Below are 20,894 nucleotides of genomic sequence, written 5' to 3' on the forward strand. Positions count from 1 at the left end.
TGGAGTCTGCTTCCTGTCCACCATCTAACACAAAGCAGGCTGCCCTCAGTGCCCAGGGCCTGCTCATATGGCCCCCAGGTGCTCAGAGGAGGAGGGTCACCTGTGTGGGGTAAGTCCAGGAAGGCTTCCTGGAGGAATGGGACTTCAGCTGGGTCCCCTAGGTGGCTAGGAATGATCTAGTGGCCCAATGCTGGCTGTACATTAGGATCATTTGGGGAGTCTGGGCTCCCCAGGCCCCACCTCCAGAGATTCTGATTTCATTGCTTGGGCTGGGGCCCGGGCAGCAGTGTCTCTGCTCCCAGGTGGTGCTAATGTGCAGCCATATGTGTGCCATCAGGCTGAGCAGACAGAAGCAGGGTGTGTCCCCCGTGCGAGGACGGGGCGTGCCAGAGGCCAGGGCAGGAACAAGCCTGTGAGGAGCCAGGACCGGGCCTTCACCTCTGGGTGGAGACAGTGTGAGGCAGTTTCCTGGCAGGAGAGCTTGTTTTATTGCTTCAGCCAACATCTTGTCAGTCACCATCCAGGCCTCAGTACCAGTCACAGAGGAGCCCAGCCCAGAACCCTCTGAGCGAGCATCCTCAACCTGCAGGGAAACGTTGGTGTTTGCACTCGATCAACGTCTGTCCAGGCGGCTGGGAGGTGGAGGCCCGGCTTCTGGAACAATGCACCAGTGGTCCCCATACCTGGCAAAGAGCATTGCTGGGCCAGGCCACGGGCTGCCAGCTGCCAGGAAGCACGCACTGCCCACCTCTTGGACATGGCCCTCGGCTGGTCTCCTGCTGCTCCTTGCACTGTGGGCGCCCCCTTGCGCGGGCACACGGCTCCTGCTCAGGCTTTGGTCTCCTGGGGACAGGAGCTGCTCATTCACTGCTCTCAGAAGAACAATGGGCCCGAGGACAAATCTGAAAGAAAAAAGACAACCCCGTACGGTAGGAGGACGGAGCCAGCCTCCCCCACCTGCTACCTGGGCCCTGTGCTGTGGCGGGTTTCACATCTTCGGGTGGTGGGGGCGCGGAGAGGGGGCGGGTTTGACCAAGAATACAAGAGCAAGCAAACGACAAAAAAACCCTAGCTTTAAAAAACAACGGTTTAAAATTAATTTTTGAGCAAAATCGGTGAGGGAGAGAAGGAAAACACACTGATTGTGTGCTGCCATCAGCATCCTTCGCGCTTTTTACATGACGCCGTCCAATCCCCCCCCCCCGAGGCACGTCTTCCCCACCACCCCTGCCACCCAGGAGACGGCTGTGCCGGGTGACCGTGGCTCCCGCGGCTGCACACGGTGCGCCGATGCCGCCAGGCCTGGCTGACTCCGAGGTCGGCCCCCTCCCGCTGCCACTCGTGGTGGGTACCCACAGCGAGCTGGCAAGTCCCGCAGGGAAGCTCCATAAACAAGTCACGCGAGAATGTGGACGGGAGCTGGAGGGCCGGGAAGGGCAGGAAGAAGGAAGGACACGTGGACTCGCCTGGCTCTGCCTCGGAACTCGGTCGGCTCCGCTCCGTGAGCCTCAGTTTCCCCCGCGGTAAGACGAACGGATTGGACCAGCCTGCCCAGTTCTGTGACTCTGGAAGAGTGCAAAGGTATGAATCCAGAAGCCGGTGTCAGGATTTTCTCTCTAACATGCACATTTGCTCTAATTAACGCCCAAGGGCTCACACATTTGCAAAGAAAATTGTGCTGCGAAGAGAACCCTGGGGAAGGCATGTGAGCCACGCAGCCATCTTCCCGAAGGGGGAACGGCTGGGAGAGGCCAGCGTCATCGCCGTGTGCCGGCCAAGAGGCCAGGCCAGGTGGTGGGTCACCGAGCTAGTGGGGGGGCGGGGGGCAGACGCTGACCTCAGACTCAGCCCTGCCGGAGCCTTCCCCGCGTGATGTCATCGAGCCTCACAACAGGCCTCATCATCTCATGGCTGCGGAAACCAGTCACACACCGTCTCTGACAAGTCCCCTCACTGTCCCCCGTTCTAGATGGTGAGGCCGAGGGCCTGGGGGGCAAAGAGTACAGGGCTGGGTCAGCGGCCGAGCTGGGACCTGGACCAGGGGCCATGCTCTGAGCTGCCACCTGACATAACTTTTTTAAAAAAACTTTTATTAGCATTTATTTTATGCTGAATTTACTCCTAGGCCCTACGTTCCTGTTCCTTCAGTTTCTTCTGGGAAATCTCCTTCTTCTGTGCACCCGCCTCCTCTGGTTCAGGGACAATCTGCTCCTTTTCAGTCGGATCGTCTCCAGGTGGCAGGGAGCGCTCGTGAAGGGGTTAATCCGCCCGTGAGCTCTGTTAGGTTCTACTCTGCATCTTGGGGGCTTTGGTCACCGGGATGTGCTCAGTGACCAGAGCATCTACCTGTTTTGCTCTACAGTGTAGAGTCTACACCAGGGGTGGGCAAACTTTTTGACTCGAGGGCCACAATCGGTTCTTAAACTGGACCGGAGGGCCGGAACAAAAGCATGGATGGAGTGTTTGTGTGAACTAATATAAATTCAAAGTAAACATCATTACATAAAAGGGTACGGTCTTTTTTTTCAATAGTTTTATTCATTTCAAATGGGCTGGATCCGGCCCGCGGGCCGTAGTTTGCCCACGGCTGGTCTACACCCTTAAGTCCAGCTCACTTGTAAGCATGAGCAGCAAGAATTCAGCACTCTTTTGGGGCCACCGACCCTGTGTCCAGCCTCACTGTTTGGCCTGGGCACACCTACAGCGCCACCCTTGTAACGACCAAATGGTACCCCTTGAAACTGTCATCCTTCATCTACTTGGTTGCTTTGTGGATATGCCTGCCCTTGATGGCCTGCCCTGGGCGGTTTCTCAAGGTTCTTAAAGTGAACGTGAAGAGCCCTGGTCGGTGTGGCTCGGGTGGTGGGAGCATCATCCCCTGCACCAAAAGATCGCGGTTTTGACTCCGGGTCAGGGCACATACCCTGGTTGGGGGTTGGCTCCCTGGTCTGGATGTGTATGGGAGGCAATCGATCAATGTTTCCCCCTCTCTCTCCCTCTCCCTTCCTCTATCTGAAAATCCATGGACGCCTCTCCTCAGATGAGGATTTTTAAAAAGAACTCAAAGATTTGAGCCTCTTAATTTGCACGGTTTTGTGGGGTTTTCTGGGTCAAGTGAATAGAGGGCCGTTTCCAGGCATTGCCTCCGGCTGCTTATGGGAAGAGCTGATCTGACTCCTGTGCTGCTTCTCTGGGAGCCTGGGCAGCCTCTAGAGAAGGTGGGCCGGTCCTCCGGTCAGGCCTCCGCTCTGCCTCCCATCCCTTCCTGATTCCCACCACGCAGTGAGAGGGCGATGGTTTCCCTTGAACACTTGCTTCCCACAGGAGCCCCTATGGGGAAGGAGACCCCTCCCTGCACCGTGTCCTCCCAATCACATGTATGGCCAGTGACAGACACCCCTAGAGACTGCATGCCCAGCGGGGCGGCCTTCCCTCCACCCCACCCCAGCCTCCTTCCCATACCATGCCAGGCAGCTGGCCCCAGCTGGCTCCTCCAACACTTGCCTTGCCTTGGGGGACCAGCCCAGGACTTGGCAGCGGTATTTGCTCCACGTGCAGTCTGTCTGCCCAAGGACACTCAGATCCAGCCGGGAGGGGCCTGCACCAGCTGAGGCAGGGCCCGTGGGCCGGGCTGAGGGCCTGCCCTACAGGAGCCAGCAGGTGCCCAGAGCAATGCTGGGCTCCTCGCTTTATTCCCCTGGAACCTGTCGCCTGCAGGCTCCGGACCCCACCTACTGGGTCTCAGGTTTTCTCCTGACCCATCCCTTCTGCCCGCACGCCGGGCTCCAGGGCCTGCCTGGCTCAGGACTCAGGTGGCTACATTGAATCTGATATCCTGGGACTCAGAATCCTGGGATCATCAAAGCTCAGAGATGCCCGTGCCCATGTGGTCTGCTCCTCCCCAGAGCTGTGCCGGCGTGACCCGTGGAGAGAGCAGCCCACACAGCTGGGTTGTTGAGCGCCCGGTGGATGCAAGTCTCTGCTTATCAGGGCGTGGAGAGAGCCAGCTGGTGGTGGCAAAGGGAGCAGCGAGAAAGAAGACCCAGCCTGCCGCAGGAGCCCGCAGGCCAGCAAGAACCCGTGTCGCACACAACACACATCTGAATGTGACGCTGGGGAGTGCAGACAGGGCCTCTCCCAGGGCTGAGGGCTCACTGCAAGGTGGCAGGGCCTGAGCGGGCATCAGGAGGGCTGGGAACTGAGGCCGGGGGCAGGGCCACGCCTGGTGCCAGGGGCCGCTGCTCCTCGGGCCTGGTGTGTGCTGTGATCCGGAGCTGGGAAGAGGCCCCCCGTGAAGGCTGGCAACGTCATGGTCCTTCCACTATTTCCCTGACTTCCAAGGCCCAGGCCAAATGCCCCTTCTTTGGGAACTGGGAGAACAGCTGGCACAGCGGGCCTGAGACCGCCGTCCTCGGAAAGGCCCCTCGCGAGCCCGGCCCTGGGCTGGAGTCCGGGAACTTGGACTTCAGGAGGGTTCCCATGATGCTCTGGGAAGAGGGGCTCACTGCGCCCCAATCGTTGGGGCGGACAATGTGGCTTATGCTGAGCACTGCTGTCCCGGGGGCCTGGAAGGTGGGTGTGTGAGGCAGGGGAGCTGATGGGACCAGCTGCACCAAACACCCTGGCGCTGGGGCTCTAGAGCCGCCCTGGCAGAAACCATTTCCCGTGTGCCCCACGGGAGGCGTGAAGCGTGTCCCGTGTGCTTCCTCGGGGAGAGGGCTCCTGTAGCCTGCGGCTGGCGTCCTCAGCCCGTCCCTGTTTGCTCAATACCCTTTTACTAGAACAGGTATCCGCCGTGCGTGCGACTGCACGTGGGTCCCTGCGCGTTCAGTCAGCGGTTCTCAACCTTCCTAATGCCGCGACCCTTTAATACAGCTCCTCATGTTGTGGTGACCCCCAACCATAAAATTGTTTTCGTTGCTACTTCATAACTGTAATTTTGCTACTGTTATGAATCGTCATGTAAATATCTGATATGCAGGATGTATTTTCATTGTTCGCGACCCACAGGTTGAGAACCGCTAAATCGCTGGACCTGGTGCTCAGGGACCCCCACCAGGAGCTTCCTAGCCAGTCAGCGGCATACTTATCTCTCCTTTCTCGGGACCCTGCAGAGGAGAGAGGTCCCTGGAAAATGGCATGAAAAGTATTTGTAACCTGTTGGGCGTTGGGAGCTCCCAGCCCGGGCCCCTCGGAATGTGGAGGAGCAGCTGTGGGGGGAACCATGAGGCAGAGGCCTGGTTCACGGAGGGCTTGCTCCCTGCCGGGCCCTGGCTGCAGGCTGCACCCCTGGGTCATCTCCTTCACTCCTCACGGAGCCTAAAGAGCAGGCCAGTCAGGAGAGCCCAGGTGTCCAGAGAGAAGACACCTGGTGTGGAGGGGCCGCCCTGCCCTGGGGAGGAAGGCCTGGCCCGCGGGTGCAGGGCGGCCCGTGTGCCCAGGCAACAGGCCCCAGAGACCATGGATTCCGACAGGACCTCAAACAGGCGGGAGCAGAGGACCCCTGCCCACTCCCCCTCTGTAGTGACAGAGCCCCACTTCTAGCTGGGCACCTGGCCGCCCAGACAAAGGCCACACTTCCCAGCTCCCTGCAGCTCCGCATGGGCAGTGACTCCCTGTGGACAGTGGGGCGGGAGCAGAAGTGACTGACCCCACACCCTGGTCTCGGCCCTCAAGAGAAGAGGCTGTGCCCCCCCCCCGCCCCCGCCTCTTCCCACGGGTGGAAACGAACACGTGGCTGGCCCTGTCCGAGTGGCACCAGCAGGGAGCAGCCTGGCCTCACACCCTGGAGTCACGGTCCCGCAGCACTGCCAGGCCTGAGGCGGCTTTGGAGAGAGACAGATGTTTCTTTTGTTTAAGCCAGTGTTATTTTCCGTCTCCGATACAAGAGCCAAGTCTATACCCTAATTCTGAGGGTCTCGAGCGTTTTTGCCATGACCACAGAAGGAAGTAGATTTGTAACTAGGACAAAGCTTCATGAAGCAATGCTAGTCCTTACTATGCAATCTAATATTTTAACTTTATTTAGTTTCTTAAGAAATGCTGGTTGTGTGCTCATTGTTGTCAAGTCAGAAAAACACCATCTTGGCGATTGCCCAGGCTGACCCTGTTACCAGACAGCGACGGCTGGTGCGGGTCTGCTGGAGGCCGGCCTGGAGTGTGTGGGTTCTCGACTGCATGTAGGAAAGATTTCACAACGTGAGTCCAGGTGGGTTTGAAAGTAGGTTTGTTAAAGCTGGGGACAGACAGTGAAAGGGAGGAAGGACTTAGGGTAGAAGAAGCCACAGGGGAGCCTTGGCAGGGCTGCTCTGGCTCCCTAAAAATTACAGGAAAGAAGTGAGCCCAGGGGGGCTGTGTTCGCTCACTGGGAAGTCAGAGAAAGGGGGGGCCTTGGGGACAGGATCGGGGGTGAGCCTGGGTTGAGCTGCCGCTGCCCTCTGCTCCCCTGGTTGCAAGTCTCCTGGGACCCTTAGAAATAGAAGTTAACGTCTGGGAAAGGGTGTGGGTGGGCTCTAGAGCGAGCTGCAACTGGGTCTTTGTCTTGAGGGCTTTTTATCTTTTTTTTTTTTCCTGCAGGAGAGAATCTTAGGGGAGGGTTTCAGCAGGATATTCATCAGCTTTCCAGGTGCATTGTTCATATGCTGATGCATCAAAATGAGCACATAGGGGAGTTTTGGATTGTTCTTTGGTCCGTTTTACTGTTATCTTAGGTCTGTCTGGCTTTAATGGGGTTTTTGTTATTTGTTCCCCAATTTCATCTGTCCTTGGCTTTAGCTGGCACACGTGGCGTTAATTGGGTCTTTGTTCTCTATTTTAAGCCATGCATTCCCTGGCCAGGGAGGAGGGCATGAGCCATTTGCTCTCAGTGTCCTTGGTTGGGAAGATAAGCTCTTGTGATTCACCAGTCGGCTGCAAGCTGCGCAAACGGTTTGGCCTTGTTTAATTTTCTTGTCTCAGTTTCCCCATTCACTTGCCCAGGGATTTTCCTATCTTCTTACTGTCCTGTCACAACCCTGCTCCCCTCATGCCACCAGCGTTCCTGCTTCTCTGCTATGCCTGCCCCCTCCCTCTGCATGACCTCCCTCACATGGCTCTTTCTTCCATCTTTTTTAAAATATATTTTATTGATTTCTTACAGAGAGGAAGGGAGAGGGATAGAGAGTTAGAAACATCGATGAGAGAGAAACATCGATCAGCTGCCTCCTGCACACTCCCTATTGGGTATGTGCCTGCAACCAAGGTATGCGCCCTTGACCGGAATCAAACCTGGGACCCTTGAATCCCCAGGCCGACGTTCCATCCATTGAGCCAAACCAGTTAGGGCCTTTCTTCCCTCTTTTAAACAGTCATCCACTCAACAGTCATTACGGAGTGTCCACTCTGGGCCAGAAACCATTTCAGCAGTCGTCATGGTAACCGTGGCAAAGACATAAGAGAGGAAGACAAATCTGGCTGCCAGTGATCAGGGGAGGCTTCCTGGTGGAGGTGGCGTTTGCACTGGGTCCTGCAGGACAGAGATGAATGTGGGGGGGCAGCCTCCTCCAGGATGGCCCCAGCTCCCCTGCAGCCTCGGTTGCAGCCTCTCCCGGCCTCACAGTCATGAGGCACTGGCCACGCTGCCTTCCTTCTGTGCCTGACCAAAGCCTGAATCTCCCCCACGGTAGGACCCCCGCCTTCTGGTCCCTCTGCCTGCAATGCTCTCCCTCGTGGGCTCCCACTGCTGAATTGCCTGGGCTAGTGCCTGCCTCTGGTCGGGCGTTGATCAGTAACTCTCTGTTGAAGGAGTGGATTCCCACTCAGCTTTGTTCATCTATCTCTTGGGCGACTCCAGCAGCCTCTGGCCTGGTCATCTCGCCCCCTCCTTTCCATCACTCCTGGTCTGTCTTTGTCACAACTGTCATGGGGAAAGGGCGGTTTCCTTCCTCTACATAAAACCCTCCGTGGCTCCCTATTACCCAGAGGGTAAGAGTCAGGTTCCCTTTGACTGGCTCTTGGGGAGACTGGTGATTTGGCCCCCACACTCCTCACCAGCATCTCCTCTTTCCTCTCCACCCCCTGTGCCTCAGAGCCTTAGCTCAGGCTGCATCCCACCTGAAAATGTTCTCCATCCTCCTTCTTTACCTCAGTGGTTCTCAACCTTGGCTGCACATTAGAATCACTTGGGAATCCTTTTAAAATCCTGATTTCTGGGCCTCATCCTCCGGAAATTCTTTCTTTTTTTTTTTTTTAAATATATTTTATTGATTTTTTACAGAGAGGAAGGGAGAGAGATAGTTAGAAACATCGATGAGAGAGAAACATCGATCAGCTGCCTCCTGCACATCTCCTACTGGGGATGTGCCCGCAACCCAGGTACATGCCCCTGACCGGAATCGAACCTGGGACCTTTCAGTCCGCAAGCCGACGCTCTATCCACTGAGCCAAACCGGTTTCGGCCAGAAATTCTGTTTCTTTGTTATGGGGTAGGGCCACATTAGTAACAAAGAAACAGAATTTCCGGAGGATGAGGCCCAGAAATCAGGATTTTAAAAAGATTCCCAGGTGATTCTAATGTGCAGCCAAGGTTGAGAACCACTGCTTTACCTGGTAAACTCCTACATCCTTAGGAACCCAGCTCAAACTTTGTGTCTCCCTGCCACCTCCTCAGGCAGAGGACCACGCTAGCTCTGCTCTCACTGGCCTGTGGAGGCCTGGGTCCTCGGACAGGGCTTTTCCTTGAGGCTGGGTTTCCTGGAGGGCACATCTTTCCACATCAGTATCCCTAAATCCTGGTGTCTTGTTCCAGGTAAGCCCTAGCGTCACCCTTGTCTGAGATATTTGTCATCACTCCGGGTGCTGCCGCTCATCACCATTGGATTCACGTCTTTTAAGTCGCTTGAACAATTTTACCCTTTCCTGTAGAACCTTTCTGTAAATCGCTTCCGAGCCAACACATCCCAACTGTTTCTCGTTGGAAACCAGAATGTCAACATTTTATATGAATTCCTGAAAACTTTAAATTTAGTAGAAAGAAACAAGTTTTGGGTAATTTTGTAAATTGGTGCATCATTGAAGGCATATTGGTTTTTTGGCAAATTAGCCTACTTTCTGCCTCCTGAGCTGCCCTCCCAGCTTCTCTGTATATTTCAAAAGGAGCCTTAACCCAAAGGAATGGCTGCAGGGGTGGGAGTGTGCATCTCTGGGGACAGAAATAGCACAGAGGCTCCCATTCATCTCTCTGCTCTTCTCTGTGTTTTACGTGGACTCACACCTCTGTGCCTTTTCAGTTTCACCCGACCAGCCCCAGGTGCTCACATGCTCACCAGGACGTGCCCAGGGGTGACTTTTTTGAACTGGAGGGAGGGCCAATGGCCTGGATGGGTACCATCCTCCTTCGCTCTCATTGGTTGCTTGGTTGGCAGGGGGAGGGTTTTGGAAGCAGGACCATGTCATCTCTTTGGTTGCAAGTGACAGAAACCCAGCCCTTACAAACGGGAAGATACTGGGACAGCGCTTGGAAGTGAAGGAAGGAGTCTAGGAACCAGGGCCTCAGGGACAGCAGCTGAGAGGTTAATGCCCATCTCTCATCTCCACTTTCCTCTGTTTCTTTCACCTGCTGGCCTCATTCTCTCCGACTCCTGACAGGCCTTCTCCATGTGACAGGCCAATTGCTCCAGTAGCGAGAGAGCCCCAGGGAAGGACTCCTACTGGACCCATTACCGGGGCAGGTGGATGGAGCACTGCGATTGGTCCGCTGGGACCACATGACCATCCTTGCAGCCAGCACAAGGCTCTGTTACCAGAGGAAGGGGCACAGGGAAGCTTCCTAGAAAGATACAAAACCAACAGTCCTCTGTACAGGAAGAGCATGGCGTCATTTAGCTTGAAGAAAAAAAACCCAGGGGTATGGATAAATGTCACATACTCTACTTAGCACACTTGAGAGCCCAGGATTTTAATTGTCTTTATTTATTTATTTATTTACTTTTAAATATATTTTATTGATTTTTTTACAGAGAGAAAGGGAGAGAGATAGAGAGTTAGAAACATCGATGAGAGAGAAACATCGATCAGCTGCCTCCTGCACACCCCCCACCGGGGATGTGCCCACAACCCAGGTACATGCCCTTGACCGGAATCGAACCTGGGACCTTTCAGTCCGCAAGCCGACGCTCTATCCACTGAGCCAAACCAGTTTAGGCTGTCTTTATTTTTATTGTGACAATATTACAGATGTCCCAATCCCACCCCCACCCCCACCGGAGAGCCCGGGGTTTTTAAAGATTTAGACTCTTCACTATTAATTCCAACCTACTGATCCCACCCAGCCACACCCCTTAAGCTCACTACCTGCTGCTCAGCAAATACATATTATACTCATAGAGGGCATGAGTCAGTGTTTCTGTATGCGGCCCACACTTTACTACGTCTGGGCCTTTCACTGCGCTGCCACCTGGAACCAGCCTACCACCACCCCTGTTTTTCTTTGTTTTGATCATATCCATCCTTTAAAGCAGCCGTGGGCAAACTATGGCCCGCGGGCCGGATCCGGCCCATTTGAAATGAATAAAACTATTGAAAAAAGAGACCGTACCCTTTTATGTAATGTTGTTTACTTTGAATTTATATTAGTTCACACAAACACTCCATCCATGCTTTTGTTCTGGCCCTCCGGTCCAGTTTAAGAACCCATTGTGGCCCTCCAGTCAAAAAGTTTGCCCACCCCTGCTTTAGAGCCTAGTTCAAGTGCCACCTCCTCTAGGAAGCCTTCCCTGATCCGACAACCAGCAGGGTTCCTCGCTCTTTATACATTAACCTGCTTTTATGTCGTTTGTATTGTGCATTGTTTTAGCAGAAAGAGCTTTCCAGCAGTTTGCGTGACACACAGACGGCAGGCAGTGAGCTCTCCATCCTGGAGCTTTAGCGCAGAGGCCTGTTTGAGGGGTGTTGTAGACAGGGGAGGACTCCTTGGGGATGGCCTTGGTCTCCTGGGGTTGCTGTGAGAAATTATCACACAGTGGGTGGTTTAAAGAGAAGTTTATTCTCCCGCAGTTCCAAATGTCAGGGGCGTTAGTTACTTCTGGAGGCCAGGAGGGAGAACGCGTTCCGGCCTCTCTCCGAGCCTTTGATGGTTGCCAGCGATCCTGGCATCCCTTGGTTTCTGGACATCACCCAAGCCGTCTCCGTTTTCACAGGGCTGCCTCCCGTCGCTCCGTGCCCTCCCCTCTTTTTATAAGGACTCCAGTCATTGGATTGGAGCCCCCTAAATCCAGGATGATTTTATCTCAGGACCCTTCACGTATTACATCCACCAAGACCCTGTTTCCAAATAAGGCACCTTCTGAGTTTCAGGGAGGACATGGGTATTTGGGAGACACCACTCAACACACTCCGGCGATCCTGTGTAGTGCAAACTGTACACAAACCAAAGTGGCCGCAGTGGAAGCCGGACCCACCTCAGCCCATCATTAGCAGATCTGGTTTTCAAAAGAAGCCGAAGACCTAGATTTTTATGTAAAACATCCAGGTTTTTAAATGTTGGCAACATCTTCAAAACGTTTTTAACCATTGCGATCCGTACAGCTGTGCATGTATGGGCAGACACCTGTAAGCCAGTTTGTGGCCTCTGGTGGACGCGCAACGGCCTCTGTGAGCTCAGAAGAGCAAGGACGTGCACTTCCAACAGTCGCCACCAGATGGCGCGCCAGCCATTGCATTAGGCTGGCCTCTTGTCTACGTCTACACCTCCGAGATGGCCAGGGTTTGAAATCCAACAAAGGGGGTTTTTCAAGTCAGAGGTGGTGAGGGGAGGCAGGGTGTGTGTGGGGGGTGGGGGACTGGTGGTGGTGGTGGTGGTGGTATTAAGCTAATGGCCAGTGTTCATTGCATTTAAATCTACTCTTTCAATTTTTAATGCCTGCTATTTCTTGTTTGCTAGTGAGACCTGCTCCCTTGGCAGACAAAACTAGTTCAAAGGCAGCAAAGACATATCACAGGAGAAAGAGAGGAACAGTCAATAGTGCTTGTTTCACAGCTTTTCTTTATTATAAATAAATCAGTTAACTGAAAAAGCTGACACGTGCAATGGCAAAAATTTTTTAAATCATACATAATATCCCTGCTCCCACTGGCAGGCCCTGCTGTTTCTGTGAACAATTCCTCATGGCTCCAAGAGCTCTGAATTCAGGGGTTGGGGTTATTTGTTGTTGTTGAACATATGTAATACGCTTTTCTTGAAAGAAAAATTCTGCATTGTTTGCACAATGGACTTCAGTATATCAATACAGACGGTTACTGACTTCTGTATAAATATGTCCCTGATAATCCTTATAAAAATCACAGAATCAGTTATAGAGAGGGGCATTGCCAGGAATTTGATTACAACTAATCACAATTTGACTTTAGATGCGAAGCTTAACAATATACAGTATTTTTAATATTTAATATAATTTTTACTTTTTATTATGGAAATGTTCAAAAATTCACAAAATTGGAGGGATAGTGTAACGAACCTCCATGCGTCAACATTAGCAGCTCATGTCCAATCTTGTCCTTCCCCCAATATGTACTTTGTTTGTTTGCTGAACTGTTTCAAAGCATATCTCATACATGGTGTCTCTCATTCAGAAATACTTGAGTAGCACACATTCTCTTATTCTTATGTTGTTGGTCTTTTTCTTCATAAGAGAACTCATGGCCAGCTGGCTCAAGAGCAATCACCATCCAGCCCAGGCCAATGAGAGACCCCTTGATTCCATCGCTGCCTCCCGGTCTCAGGCGTAGGAGCTCACATCTTTTCATTATTCCCAACAACAGGTTCACTTTTCTGTTTTCCATTCATTTTTTTAAAAATCAGATATATGAGTAATACTCTATAGTGTATTCAAAGAATTGCCCAAAACTCAAAGAAGGCCACTGCCAAAGTCCATCTGCCGGCTGACACTCAGACGCCCTGTGCCATCAGCTCAAAGTACTTGCGGGTCAACGGAAGCCTGAAATGGCTGAATTTTGTGTAGATAAAAGATAGCCCACGGGTGGCAATGTCAAATGTACAAGGGGTGAAGGTCACGGGGCATCCGCCTGCCTCGTTGTGTCTTGCCTGCCTCGGATGTTGGTGATGACTCTGTGAGGAAGATGACGTCTTCCAAAGGAGATGCAGCATTTCCCAATCTACACTCTACGGAGTGGCCTTGACCCCCCTCCCTTTGAGAGGTGAGGTCTATGTCCCCTCTCCTTGAGTCTGATGGACCTGGGGCCTGGTCATAGCCAGTAGCGTGCAGCAGAAGTAACATGAGGACTCCCAACACTGGCCCATAAAACCCGACGAGTAGGCCGGCCGTCCTGAAGCTACCGTGCTGTCAGGAAGCCCAAAATATCACACATGGAGATCACGTGGTGATGCCCCGATGCGAGGGAGATGCTCGGCCATCCTTCAGCTCATGACACTCATGATATTCCAACACAGGCTCCATCCGACTGTAACCTCGTGAGCTCCTGAGCCAGAGCCACCCAGCTGAGCTGCCCCTGACTCCCTGGCCCACAGAAGTCCTGAGAGAGAAGAAAACAATCGCTGCTGCTGTAAGCCACCGAGTTTGAGGGCGATGTGCTCCTCAGCAGCAGACAGCCCTGTGGCGGGTTCTGTGACCACTGTCATAGCCATCACGTGTGCTGCTGTTGCTGCTGATGATTGGGTTTCAGTTGCCGGCCCCGGAGAAGCCCAGCGGGACCTGGCAGCCTGACTGCCTCCCTCGCGCCCTGATGTGCTGGGAGCCGCTCAGCGCCTCTCAGGAACTCCTCGCTGTTTAAATATACTTACTGTTGGCGACTGGAGCCTCTTGTCCGCTAGATACCTGCTCCTTGGCAGAGCGCCCTGCCTCCCGGGCGTGGGGAGGAAGAACCTTCTAGTCTTGGGTGCAGCAAACAGCTTTCTGTGTGTGCTGGGTCAGTCACCCCCGAGCGTTCTGGTACTTGTGCCAGGAAGGCCACCGTGAATGGCTGCTCTTTGGGACGTGTCCCTGCCTCTCCTTGTGGGAGAGTTTCTGACCCCATCTCACCCCACCCGCCTGGGAAGGACTGAGGTGGCTTCTTTGCTGAATCAGCCAGCACGAGGGGCTGCAAGGCGTTCCTGGGACAGACCCCTCAGCTCCACATAAAGACCATCCTGACCATGTCCTCAAGGAGTCAAAGGGGACCCATCGCACTCTCTTTTTTAAAAATATATATATTTTTATTGATTTCAGAGAGGAAGGGAGAGGGAGAGATAGAAACATCAGTGATGGGAGAGAATCATTGATCGGCTGGCTCTTGCACGCTCCACACAGGGGATCGAGTCTGCAACTGGGGATGTGCCCTGACTGGGAGTCAAACCATGACCTCCTGGCTCATAGGTCGATGCACAACCACTGAGCCACACTGGCTGGGCCATCACGCACTCTTTATAAAACAACCTCCCTCCCCATACCACTGCCTCTCCAGAGAACTCTACCCTCCCTAACACCACGAGCAGTCGCTTAATTTTCTTCTAGGGCCCTAGGAATTAATGCTGATCACATTTTTGTCTTTCCTTTGGTTGCTAGAAAATGTGCAGCCATAGCCATGGCTCACCATGACGAAGGTGTAGATCAGTGATGGCGAACCTCTGACACGCGTGTCAGAGGTGACACGCGAACTCATTTTTTTGGTTGATTTTTCTTTGTTAAATGGCATTTAAATATATAAAATAAATATCAAAAATATAAGTCTTTGTTTTACTATGGTTGCAAAGATCAAAAAATTTCTATATGTGACACGGCACCAGAGTTAAGTTAGGGTTTTTCAAAATGCTGACACGCCGAGCTCAAAAGGTTCGCCATCACTGGTGTAGATCATGCTGGTAGAAAACAGAGAAAAAATCAGATACAGTTTATTGCTCAGGGATAAGGAGACAGGGTTTTGTGGCAGAGCCTCCCAGAATGTACATACACATAAAAGTGGCACTCACACCACGTACGGTTTCCGTCCAGCGTAAGGACCTCGCCCTGCCTTATGTACCTTGCTGTAGCGCGGTGACTCTTAATTTCTTGGGGGCCACAGTCATTTCAAGAAGCTCATAAGACTTCTTCCCAGAAAATTACCCGTAGTCATATATGTTCTAGAAATAAGCTACTCATAAATAGACTAGGTTCTACAGCTGTAATTTCCATGTGCATGGCTGCATAATGTTCGATTGTGCGGCTGGGCTTAATTTACTTACCCGCCTCCTCTGCTTGGACATGCAGGTGACTTCTAACGTCTCCCTGGTTTAAACGATACAAAACCTCTGTGGCAGCGTCATTACGAGCACCTTGTCCTCATTCACTGCGTGCTGGTTGCGCCGAGGTGTCCTTGCGGCTAGAACAAGGCCGGGCAGTGTTTTCAAAATGAGAAATGGAACTGTCCACTGCGGCCTGGGCACAGCCCAGGGGCTCCTGGCCCGGCCCCAGCCACGGCTCCGTGTGGGCCGTGGAGAGCAGGCGCAGGGCCGGGTTTCCAGCCCGCAGGGTGTCAGGGAGGTCTGGGGTGCAGACTCCGAGGGCCCTGCTGAGCTGCCCGGCCCCGGGCGCAGTGATTTATGTCATGGCCGAGGAAGAACAGGGGCTGTGTTCCCTCCTGGAGCGGGGCTGGCAGAACTGGGGGTGCGGGAGGGGGGAGGGGTGTAGCAGGAGGGTGGAAACAGCCGCCTCCAAGGGCCTGCCGGGTGCACCGGCAAATCTTTATGCCCATAAAGCAGCCCTAGGAGCCCGTCCCGGAGCCGCCAGCGAGGCCAGGGGCCGCCCGTGGAGGTGCGCCGGGACCAACACAAACAGCCAGCAGAGAAAGGGCCTCTGTGGTGAGCAGCGGGAGGGCTGCCGGGCCGGAGGGGGTGCCAGTGCTGGGGGGCCGGCGGTGGCTGCAGGTGCTCCCAGGTCACCCCATATTGCTGCCCTGAGGGGTGGGGGGCTGTATGTACTGCTAAGGCTTGGGGGCGATGGTCTCCAGAGCCTGCCTTCCTCCCTCCCTTCCTTCCTTCCTTTTTCCCTTTTTTTGTTCTTTCATCATTTTTCCTTCTAACAGGCTTTCTTCTTGATTGATTTAGGTGATTACAAGAATGGCATGTGCTCATTTACCTGGTAAATTCATGCAAGGATGGAGAAGGGCATAGGGCTCTCCCCACCCCTGTTCCCCATCCGCTCTGGCCCTTCCCTGCCTGCCCAGGTCCCAGGTCCAAACACCTTACACGGCTACGGTCTTTCTATTGTTGTTTCCAGAAATAAAAGGACCAGGCCTCACCATCACAGTGGTTCTCAGTCTGGACTATTTGGAAACTTGTTACGGCTTTTCTGTTATTTCTGTGACAATGACCGGAGTGTGGGGGCAGGGGAGGGACGGGAAGGGGGGCGACCGCTGTGAAACTTGCCGTGAAGGGACAAGGGACGCTGACCTTCCTGCAAGGGGGCAGTTTCTCATCCACCGTGCAGCGTGCTTTCCGAGTGCAGCCGCATCCCCTGCCTCCAGACGGAGCTAGGCCCGATTCATTCTCGGTAACACGTGCGCCATACACAGCAGCATGAATCTCATCGAGACACGTGGCTGTTCGTATGCCTGGGGTTTCCCACCCGCTTCAAACAATATCACAAAACCACTCCTGTTTGTACATGTTTTCGGTGGGGCTTTTGTTCCCGCAGGACCTGTGTCGGTTGGGCTGCGGGGCTGAGGTACGTGTGCGTTTCCTGTTGTGGAAGAAAATGCAGACGCTTTTCCAAAAGGCTGATGCCACGTGCTCGCCACGGCGTGCAGCTGGGTGTCCCCAGGCCCCAGGCCCGCAGAGCGGGGCTGTTTGTTTTAAACCCTTGCCCACTTGTTGCTTTAATGGGAATGTTGCTGAGCGCGGATGAGGCCGAGCATCTTTCCAGTTGTTATTGGCCACTGGCTTTCCTCTTTCCAACTCCCACGTGATGGGCCTCCCCGCGTTGGCAGGAGGGGGGCAGGCAGTAGCAGAAAGTGCCCTCTGGTCACATCACATCAAGGGTGTGGTATCAAATGAGCAGTCCCTGTTGATGTTAACTTTGCTTAATAATCTTCGAACACAGGCCCGCGATTCCGTGTGCACGGGACCTGCCTCTAACCCATGGGTCCTTCAGGACCTGCTGGTGCCGTGACCAGGCTCCTGCCTCAGCCACCAGCGTCTCCATCCCAGCACCTCAGACTCGGGGGATCAGGCCACACTCCATCCCAGCACCTCAGACTTGGGGTACACAGGCCACACTCCATCCCAGCACCTCAGACTCAGGGGACTCAGGCCACACTCCATCCCAGCACCTCAGACTCAGGGGACTCAGGCCACACTCCATCCCAGCACCTCAGACTCAGGGGACTCAGGCCACACTCCATCCCAGCACCTCAGACTCGGGGTACACAGGCCACACTCCATCCAGCACCTCAGACTCGGGGGATCAGGCCACACTCCATCCAGCACCTCAGACTCGGGGGATCAGGCCACACTCCATCCCAGCACCTCAGACTCAGGGGACTCAGGCCACACTCCATCCCAGCACCTCAGACTCAGGGGACTCAGGCCACACTCCATCCCAGCACCTCAGACTCGGGGGATCAGGCCACACTCCATCCCAGCACCTCAGACTCGGGGGATCAGGCCACACTCCATCCAGCACCTCAGACTCAGGGGACTCAGGCCACACTCCATCCCAGCACCTCAGACTCAGGGGATCAGGCCACACTCCATCCCAGCACCTCAGACTAGGGGGATCAGGCCACACTCCATCCCAGCACCTCAGACTCGGAGTACACAGGCCACACTCCATCCCAGCACCTCAGACTCAGGGGATCAGGCCACACTCCATCCCAGCACCTCAGACTCGGAGTACACAGGCCACACTCCATCCCAGCACCTCAGACTCGGGGGATCAGGCCACACTCCATCCCAGCACCTCAGACTCGGAGTACACAGGCCACACTCCATCCCAGCACCTCAGACTCGGGGGATCAGGCCACACTCCATCCAGCACCTCAGACTCAGGGGACTCAGGCCACACTCCATCCAGCACTTCAGACTCGGGGGATCAGGCCACACTCCATCCAGCACCTCAGACTCAGGGGACTCAGGCCACACTCCATCCAGCACTTCAGACTCGGGGGATCAGGCCACACTCCATCCCAGAACCTCAGACTTGGGGTACACAGGCCACACTCCATCCCAGCACCTCAGACTTGGGGTACACAGGCCACACGCCATCCCAGCACCTCAGACTCAGGGGATCAGGCCACACTCCATCCAGCACCTCAGACTCAGGGGATCAGGCCACACTCCATCCAGCACCTCAGACTCGGGGGATCAGGCCACACTCCATCCAGCACCTCAGACTCAGGGGACTCAGGCCACACTCCATCCAGCACCTCAGACTCGGGGAACATAGGCCACGCTCTGCTGGGAGCTCTGCCTGTGCATCGGAGTCACCAGGTGGCAGCTCCTCCTCCTCATAAGAACCCCCAGTCTCCATGCAGAATTCCAGGAGTCCCCCCAACACTTGGCTGGGGGTGGTGACAGGGTGGCCAGCCTCCCCCCACGGGGCCAAGTGGAAACAGCGGCTCATCACCCTCACGCTTTCCCTCAAGGGACTCTCCCTCCACCCTCTGCCTGTGACTCAGTGAGGGTGGGAGCCGCGGTGAGCTCGGTGTGGCCAGCCTGCTGGGCTCGGGGGCGGTGTCTGGCCCAGCTGGGCTCTCTTAAAACCGAGGCCCACTCTCCTTTGGGCCCACACTGCTTGGGGACAGGACAGTTCCCTCTCATCCTCCTGCTATGTCATCGAATGAGCAAGTGAGTCCTGATGATATTCTGGGCCCGTCACAGGGACCAAGCCCACGGCCCACGAGCCTGTGCTGGAGGCCGAGGGAGGGAGAACCACAGCGCCTGTCCCTGGGGCTCCCAGCTGGTGGTCCGGGACGATAAATCCAAAAGAGAGCAGATAACTAAGTCCCAGGCAGGACCAGCGCCCAGCACATGGGGGTGGGAGGGGCCGCTCTGCACGGCCAGGGGCCGCCTGAGAAAGGGACACTGAGGCCTGAAGGGCGAGGGGCCGGAGAGTCCAGCTCACCACCCTGCCTGGGGGCTGCAGGACACCCCTAGGGCCATGCCCACCCCCAGACACGGCTGCCAGCCGGGCTCAGAGGAGGGGAGCCCAGTCGCACCCCAGGCGCACCTCCTGTCTCCACTGCTGCCCACCCCTCAGGGCCGGAAAGTGTGGGCACCAGGCCTGCGCCTTCCTGTCCTGCCTCCGCCCTCCGGCTCCCGTGCCACACCCTGTCATTTCCCGTCTGCAGGGCGCGTCTGTGGGATGCACCCGGGCCTGGTCTCTAGGGGGAGAGCGCAGGCCTCAGCCCCCTCCCCACGCGGGGCCTGCCCACCCACCATGGCCTCCCTGCCAGGCTCTGCCCCGAGGAGGTGTGGGAGGCAGAGGGTGGGCTGGACGGCAGGGCCCAGACCTGGCCCCGGTCCGCTGGGGCTCACGGGGTGGGCGACTGGCCCGTCGCGGATTCTTTCCGGGCCTTTCCACACCAGCAGCACAGAGTTCCGCGGAAGGGAACTAAGAAACCCCTGAGCGTCTCAGACGCCAAGGAGCCCCGGGCGACCCCGCTGCACAGGGAGAGGAAGGCCCCGCCGCACCTGCTGGCTCAGAGGCTCCATGGTGTGGCGACAAGAAGCCGGGCCAAGAGGGTAGGGCCTGCGTCCTAATCCCACCCCCGCCCCACCCGCCAGGAGGCCAGGCCAGGCAGGACTCAGTTTCCTCACCGGAGAGCTCGTGCTCCCAGGGCGCCCAACAGTTAAAATAAGATAAGCGACACACAGGGCCTCAGACAGCAGCTGGGGCAGGGGCTTGCTCTCGGTGGGAGGAGACCCAGCGCAGCCTTGCCCCGGCCTCTGGGTGTGCACACCGCCTGCAACTTCCCACGGAGCTCAGGGAGCAGAGGCTGGGGCGGCTTCCTTGGTGGCCAGAAGGAGGGGCGATGGGACAGGAGGCAGGCATGCTCAAGGGCGTCTGTGTGACAGGGGCCGATTCTGCCAATGTCCCCGGACCCCAGTTTCCCCGTGTGTAAATAAGAATCCCAGTACCTCATAGATGCACATACTAGCAACTCACAGAGGGAGGAGAGGCAGGCATGTGTCCCCATGTTAAGGTGAGGAATGTGAGCTGTGGAGGTTCCCCAGTGACACACGAGGCCCCTCTCTGCCATTGTCCAGGCAGGAGCAGTGAGTGGGCTCCAGAGACGAGAAGGTGGGTCCGGGGAGGCCCGAGCACCAGGGGCCGGGCCGGCCTCCAGCCCGGAATATCGGGTTAGGTCACCGGGGGACAGGGCGCCGGAGGAGGCACAAACAGGTCCAGACCGTTTCCTGGTCGGGCACTGCCCGCCAACAGCAGCTCTCCCTGCGCCATAAATAAATTTCACATTTAAGTAAATATGGAATGATGTGGCATTTTTTTCTTCCTGCAAAAGAAAAGGGCATTCATTTACCCGTCTTCAGAAGCTGGTTCCTTATTTTCGGCTCCTCTCTGACATCACCCAGGGACCCGGGAGAGATGTTCTCTTCTCATCCCGGGGGCGGAGGTGGGTGGTGTCAGGCCAGGCACGGGGGGCAGCACGTGGTCCGCACGCCACAGACGGGCTGTGTCCCCTCAGCTCTTGTACAGACCTTTCTTGGGAACTCAGGGCGGGTTTTCCCTCTGAAGCAATGTTGTCTGGGTCTTCGGCTCCCAGGCTAGATCCAAGGCCCGTCTTGGAGGCAGGGAGAAAAAAGCAAGGGCTTTGGAGTCAGATGACCGGCTGCAAACCCAGCTCTGCTCTGTCTAGCTGTGACCTTGGGAAGTGACTCAACTCTCAGCGCCTCACCTCCCAGCCTGTCC

Source organism: Myotis nattereri (genome assembly GCF_964212035.1).
Source record: "Myotis nattereri genome assembly, chromosome: 13".
Taxonomy (NCBI): domain Eukaryota; kingdom Metazoa; phylum Chordata; class Mammalia; order Chiroptera; family Vespertilionidae; genus Myotis; species Myotis nattereri.